At 34.7% G+C, this 8008-nt stretch overlaps 1 long non-coding RNA gene across 1 annotated transcript in view; it reads left to right on the top strand.

Moving 5' to 3' along the window:
- Positions 1-268: 268 nt before the first annotated feature.
- The window catches only part of LOC141521184 (uncharacterized), a 30349-nt gene continuing 22609 nt past the window's right edge, over positions 269-8008 (top strand). Inside the window, exon 1 of the long non-coding RNA XR_012477860.1 lies at positions 269-330. This is a non-coding gene — a long non-coding RNA (uncharacterized LOC141521184). The remainder of the gene's footprint in view (positions 331-8008) is intronic.

Here is an 8008-nt window from a genome sequence, read left to right as displayed (position 1 = left end):
GTGCATAAACATAAATATTTGGAAAGAACATTTCAGTTTTATTTCTTTAGTCTGATTTCCAACTTTGTCATGTAGTAAATGTCACTTGTGATGATTGGTCTCCCCTCCCAGAAATAGGGAAATACATTAAATATCAATAGCACTAGGTTGCCTAAAGCTCTGAGTTAATTCCAAAGTTTCAGAAAAGCATCAGGTTTCATTAGCCTGCCCCAGGTGAGCATATAAAACCTGAGACAATTCTTTGGAGAAGCAAAAACCCTCTCAACATGGGCCTTTCACCTGTCATCTCTTGGATGTTGCTGATTCATGCTGTTTTTCTCCATGAGACAGGTATTCCATATGCATCTAAAAAGTTTATCATTTGTTACAGAGAGTAAAGGGGAAAATGCTGTTATTTACCTGTGACTTCCCACTGAATTGGTACAGAATGAAAATGAAGCCAAATCCAATGACTGTTAATTACTTTTTTAGTTTAATCAATAGCAGTTGAGATGTTAGTGTATTGACCAGCAGATGAATTTCTTGATGATAACACCTTAAGGGAATTTACTCAAATGTTTTCTCTATTTAGCTATTTTTTCAAGACTAGAATGAATCAATCATGCTATGCAAAAAAAATTTGCCTTTCTTGCAGAATGCAGTTAGCTCAAAGTTGTTAAATACTGATTCTGAATGAACTTTTGGATTTGCATTATTGTTCAGTTATTGCAGCAGAAGTGAGCGATTTTAGATTAATAAAGTTAGAAATGAAAAGGACTTTACAAATCATATAGCACAATGACTTCTTTTTATTGATTTGGAATCTGAAACCTAGGGAAAGAACTGTCCAAGGTGGTTTAGGGAGTAAAGAAGAGCCAGGATTTGAATTTAGATCTTTCAGACTCCATATGATCCCCATCATACTACATTACTTCCCTTGTAACAACAGCCTTACTCACACATGGAATATGTTGGCAGTTCTCAAAGACTAGAATACTAGACATGAAGTCAAATAATTTGGACTCATCACAAAATTGCTTTCATCTAATGCAAAATTATTTATCTATTACTTTGCCAAAATTCTCCTACATGGAATGCTGAATGTTTTTTTTCATCCATTAAAGATATTAGAATTTCTAGGCAGTTGATTTTTGAAAATAAACCAATCATTTAAAGGACTAATGTCATTTTTCTGCTCCATTGGGCCAGTATAAATGCCTTTAGGAGACTAATGAATAGTTAGAAACAAAAGCAGAAAATATTTTTGTCTGACTAACTGGGAATTTTTTTTTATTAAAATAATGAGAAAATGAAAGGACTTCTCATTTATCACAAAAGATCAGTTAAGTAAATTTAAATCTTTATTCTTTAATGTGTTTAAAACTGAGAAGAAAGTGGTGCATTTGAAATTATGTATATATAAGAGCCATTTACAAAACTAAGACATTCAGGTCCCATCACTATGAAAATCATGGGTTTTTTTCCTGTCTTTTAATAATGACAGTCAGTTTTCAAATGACAACAGATACAACCCCTCCCCCCTCCACCACAAAATCCAATATCTTTTATTTACTAGGAGGAATTGAGGTTATGACTTGCCTAGGGTCACCCAATTAGAGCAATGCAGGTCTTAGAGCCACGTCTTCTTGTCTTCAATGCCACCTCTCTATCCATTCCCTCCATGTGGTCTTTCTGAATATTCATTATAAACAGAAAATGTAAAATGTATGGGTGACTTAGGATTTGATCTATCTGAAGAATGGAGAATTCTACAAATAGATCCAATCATAGAGGAAAATTTATGGAGTTTTCAAAGTTCCTAAATATTTTTTTAGATTTGAAAATACAAAATTGACCTGCTTTTGGTTTGTTCTACTGATGGTCAATATAAAATCTACTTTGTGTGATGTTTGAGGTATTGAAATATTTAAAATTGGGAACATATTTTGAAATGATTCATTAACTCAATCATGAATATAACGCCATAAGTCCTATAAGCAATGGGCAAGTGAAGCAAAGTCAATTTAAGTTATGAAGGCATTTTAATAATATGCCTTCTTCTAACAAAAGGTATTCAATATCAACATTTTTTTAAAAAGTAGGGAAAAAACTGCCATTTTGAGACTAATGAGCATGGGGACTTCTAGAGGTAAACACCACCTTAAAATATAATTATTCCTTCTACTCTCTGAGAAACATTTGTCAATAAAATGTTTTAGAATAGAAAAATTACAGCTTGTTGTCTGTTGGTTCCATTCTTGAGAAAGATCAAATCCTAATTCACCCATACATTTTATATTTTATTTATGCAATGAATGCTCAGAAAGACAATATGGGGGGAGTGGGATAGAGAGGTGACCTTGAAGGCAGAAAGGCCTGGGTCTAAAGCTTGCCTCTAGGCAAGTGACTTAACATCAATTCCCCTAAAAACTCTACAAATTGTAAAATAGCTACTTACCTGCAGTAGGACAATTTCTTAAGGTGGACCCCATGTACTGATGAAATTATAGGTCAGGACAAAAAGAATATCAAGAAATAGTAGGGAGAGTGGATAGGAGGCTGAACTTGGATCAAGAATATCTTTTTTTCAAGTCCAGTGTCTGATATATACCATCTTCCTAAGGGTCATAACTGCTCAGTGGACCACTCAATGTATAAAAGTTATCCACTCACCAGAGGGGTAGCATGTGGTAATAGTTAGAAAGTTGGACTTGAACCCAGGAAAAACTGGACTCAAGTTCTGTTTCTGGCACATAGGAGATGACCCTGAGAAAGTTGCTTGGCTCCTTAGTGGCTCACAATACTTGTTGAAAATAGCAATTGCCTGTGAGTTGTGAATCTAAATCACTAGAGGAAGTTTCCACATGAGGAATTCCTTATACTGATTAAATCATTGGTGTGGAACAAAAGGGAAATAGCAAACCACTCCAGTATCTTTGCCAAGAAAACCCCAAAATGGTTCAGGAAACATTGGATATGACCTCAATGACTGAACAGCCATAACATCATGAAAAGGAAAAAAAAAATCTACCCACTTCCCTAGATTTGATACCAGATATTTTGGGCATTAGTATTTTTGCACACTTTAAACTGTGCAAGTGAATCTGAGCTATCATGTGGAAGAGAGTAGCCTTTGTTCTTGGCCCAAGAGGTCTAACTAGGAACAATGAGTAGAAGTTGTGGGGAGCTAGAAACAGGTCAGATGTAATAACAAACTTCCTGGTAATTAGTGGCATCCAAAAATGGAAAGGATTCCCTTGGAAAGTTGTGTAGTGTCCCCTCCCTAGAGGAACTGAAACAAAGACATCTCTTCAACAGCAGTAGTCACAAGGGATCTCTTACCTCTATTGTCTATATTAGGTACTAGGGGACACCTTCAAGGAACTTGAAGTCCAGTGGAAAGAAAGGACATAGACATAAACAAATGACAAAACAAGGCAGTAATAGGTTTAATGCCAAGAAAGTGAGTGTGGCTGGCCTCTTTCTATATCCTTGGATGTTCTGTTTTTTGGGTTTTTTCCTGTTGTGTGATATAAGAACATTACGACTAGTAAGCTGTAGGAGTTTGAAGAAAATAGGATTTGTTCAGTACTCAAAACCGGGAATACAAATAGACAACCAAGACAATCCCTGCTTTAAGCTCTCAGATTTAAAATGAAAGAACTTTAGTTAAACTCTATGGATCCTCTTAGTTTTGTAACATTGCTTTTCACATACATCACAAAACTGACATAGAAGTGAAAATATTGTACCATCCAGGAACTGCAGCTATTTGGAAGTAGGCTGAAGGATCAGTAGTCAGCAAACACTGGACAAACACCTGCTATTTGTTGGACACTGTGCTAAGTGTTGGGGGATACAAGGAAAGGCAAAAACACATTCCTTGTACTCAAGGACATGACATTCTTATGCAAGATACATCAAGAACACCTCTCTCTCTCTCTCTCTCTCTCTCTCTCTCTCTCTCTCTCTCTCTCTCTCTCTCGTGTGTGTGTGTGCCTGTGTCTGTGTCTGTCTTTCTGTCTGTCTCTCCCCTCTTCTCTTTCCTCTCTCTTCTTTTCTCTTTTCTCTTTATCTTTATATCTCCTCTCGCATTCTCTTCCTCTGTCTTCTTCCTCTCTCCTTTCTTTCCTCTTTCCTTTTTTCTCCTCTCTCCTTCTCTCACTCTTCTTATCTTTTCTCCTCTCCAATTTCTTCTTTCTCTTTTTCTGACTTTTCTTTATCTATCTCTCCCAGTCTCTTTCTCCTCCTCTCTCTCTCAATCTCTCTCTTTCCTCTTTCTGACTCTTCTTTCTCTTTTCTTCTCACTCTCCCAGTCACTATCTTCTCTCTCTCTCTCTCTCTCTCTCTCTCTCTCTCTCTCTCTCTCTCTCTCTCTCTCTCTCTCTCTCTCAGAATTTGGGAAGTTATCTGGGTGTGGAGAAGGGGGAGCACTAACAATGGGAATGGTCAGGGAAGCCCTTATGGAAAAGGTAAGATTTTAGCTGAGTCTTGAAAGAAGTTAGAAAAGTCAGAAGGTAGAAGTGAGGAAAGGACAGCATTCCAGGTATAGGAATCAATCATGAAAAGACACAGGGTCAGATCAATTTGCTAATATTAGCATATTATGGGAAGCAATGAGGTGAATACTCTTCTAGATTTTTTCTGACCAATACATAGAAATTGATTGAAGAATAAGAAGTGATGCTAACTTTAAGATAAGGTGATCACATTATCTTCAGCTTATAATAGTGAGAGGCAACTAAGAGAGATGGGCCTGGAGTCAAAAAGACATGAATTCAAATCTGACCTCAGATATTTACTAGCTGTATGATCCTGGACAAGTCACTTAATCTTTCTCTGTTTCAATTTCCTCATCTGTAAATTGTGAATAATAATAGCACCTACCTCTCAGGGTTGTTCTGAGGATAAAATGAGATCATTAAAAAAAGCAGCATGGTGTTTGCCACATAATAAGCACTATAAAAATTCTAGTTATTTGTATTATTAAAGCAGTGCCTTTGTTGTTCAGTCATTTTTCAGTTGTGTCTTGACTCTCCTTGACCCCACCTGGGGTTTTCTTGGCAAAGATTCTAAAGTGGTTCACCATTCCTTCTCCAGATCATTTTATAGATAAGCAAACTGTGACAAACAGGGTTAAGTGACTTGCCTAGGATTTCACAACCAGTAAATGTCTGAAGCTAGATTTAAACTCAGGAGGATGAGTCTTCCTGATTCCCCATTTAATGTTCTATTCTCCAATTGCTAGCGAGATAGATAAGACAGTCTCAAAAGTAATCTGAAGTTGCAAATGATCCCAGTGAAGAAGATAGAGAGGCCACATAAAAAGTTTCATGTGGATCTCTGACAAGCTCAAATTTTTAAAGAATATGTATATAAGTTGACAGAATGAACACAGAACAGTGACTTTGGAGTTAGAAGACATGAGTTCAAATTCTGATTATATCCTTATCATCTGTATTACTATGATCAAGTAACTGAATGGATCTGGACCTCAGTTTCCTCACATGTAAAATGAAGGAGATAAGATTAAAATTTAAAATCCCTTCCACCTCTATATGTATGACCTGTGTGAATCTCTGAATTATAAGAAACAAGTCAGAAAAACAAAAAACAGAATGAGTAGAGGTTTGTACAAAGTACTGAAGATAATTTTAAAAGGGTTGTTTGATATAAAGAAGAAGAGAAAGGGATAAACTTCACATGAAGGCTAATATACAATATTAATCAATTCCAATTATATTTTAATTTTCTATTATAAGGGGAATTACCTTCTGTTCATAGTGTAGAGGAAGCTGTTGGTTCTTGAAAGTTATGAAGGGCAAATTCTGTTATCTCCTACCAAGATATAAGAACTATGTTTGTCACCCAAGGACCAGTCTACATAGGTTTGAGTTAGACCCATTCCCAGAAGGTTATCATCAATTGATAAATTTCTTTGGTTTCAGCAATTAATGAATATTGTTCATTAAAACAAAGTGAGAGTTTTTATTCACCTCAATAGAAGTTAGCCCAAACTGATTAATCACAAATTCTAGAAGCTTTAATTTCAGAAATCCCTCACTGTAAATTTTAAAGAAATGTAAGTTAATGTTATTACCATATTGATTTGAAAGTGTCAGATGGGCTTATGTAAGAGGAAAGTCTAAAACTGATGAGATCAATATAAATCATAAGATTGTAATGTGCTTTAAATTAATTTAAACCTCTAAATCTAGACAAATTATATTCCAGGATAGTGAAAGAACAACAATACTTAAACAACCATCAGTCATTCTCAGGGATTAATGAAGAATGAAATAGTACCAAAAGACTAAAGATGGGTATATGTTGTTCTACTTTTCAAAAAGAAGAAAATAAAAAGTGAATTCTAGAAATTGACTTAAATCTCTGGTGTAATCTTAGAAAGATAAATAAGTATATGATTTGTATTCTTTGAGAAAAGGAAATGGCATCTTCTTAACTCCTCAATTTCATCTAATGACATTCCTGAGAAAAATCTTTTCTTTTATAGGAAGCCTTCCCCAGCCCCTCTTAATTTCACTGCCTTCCTTCTGTTAACTATTTATTTAACCTGTATGTATCTTTATGTATATATATATATATGTATATATGTGTGTGCATGTGTGTATACATACATATATATACATATATGTACACAAACATATATATATATATACATATGCTGTCTTTACCATTACATTTTAAGCTCCTTGAGGGTAGGGATTGACTTTTTTGCACCTCCTATGCTCAGTACAGTACCTAGAACATAGTAGGTATTTTATAAAAGTTTATTGGTTCATTGGAAATCATTCAGAGTCAGTATCGGCCACTAAGAACAAATCATGTCAAATTTATCTACTATTATTTTTGGATAGCTTACTACTTCAGTAATGCCAATAATATTGTATATTCTGATTTAAAGAAACCATCAGACCAAACTCCTCATGTTTTCCTGGGAATGAGATATGGGCTAGAGTTAGTTAGGTTTCTAGGTAGATTCAAAACTGGTAGAAAAATAATAATTTAAAAACAATAATCAATATCAGCTTAGATCAAGACATCTTAACAAGGCATCTTTGGATCGTTCACAAGTAAATGGATCCATAAATAAATTTCAAGGAATCTATGAACTTGAATGGTAGAGTTAAATCTTTATTTTCACTCACCATTATTCTAAGAAGGAGTTTTACCTGGCTGCTACAGAAGTCCAGGACACAATAAAGATTAAGAATACTTGACCCAGAGATATGTCTTTAGAGAAATGCCAAAGGGCCTATTCCATATGACATTTTTAGCAATTTGGATGAAGGCAGTTTTTTTTTAATTTCTAAGTGAACCAAAACTGAGCAGAATAGTTAACATCCTGGATAATGAAATTAGATGTCCAAAAGGATATCAAAATACTGGATTAATAGGGCAAACTTAATGGTTGAAATAAATTAAATAAATATAACCTGACCTTAACTTCAATAAAATCAACAAGACAAGTAAGGATATGGGGATAATTGACTTGACAGTTAGTTAATGTGAAAAAATGACTAGAAGGTTTGAAATGATTGAAATCTAAGTATAAGTGAACTGGCTCTCCCAAACATTAATCTAATCCCAGCAGGCTTTTCCAAGTTCCTTAGAGGAAGCAAAGGCCAAGCTTTATTTATCTCTGTGGCCCCAGGGCCTCCTCATATTGTTGCCCTAAGATACAAAATAGATCTACAAAAACTATTGAAATGTGTTCATTGAAGTGTATATTCCATAGCAAGAGAAATAACAGTTTCACAAGATTTTGTGGTGGTCAGATTATCTAATGTATTATATTCAGTGATGGGAATTTAAAGGATTGTTGGCAATATAAGATGAATTTAAAAGAAAGGACTTGGGATATTGAAAGATCTCAAGACTATTTCCAGTGGGTATCTTTTGAACTATAGTAACTATGATTGGAAGAGAGAAAATTAATAAGATTTAGGTAAAACATGCTTGCTATTCTCCAGTATTTGAAAATTTGTCATTTTAAACAGTTTTGCAA

Source organism: Macrotis lagotis, chromosome 4 (assembly GCF_037893015.1).
Source record: "Macrotis lagotis isolate mMagLag1 chromosome 4, bilby.v1.9.chrom.fasta, whole genome shotgun sequence".
Classification (NCBI taxonomy): Eukaryota; Metazoa; Chordata; class Mammalia; order Peramelemorphia; family Peramelidae; genus Macrotis; species Macrotis lagotis.
The sequence above is the reverse complement of the archived record's forward strand: the minus strand, read 5'-3'. Positions and strand labels throughout refer to the sequence as shown.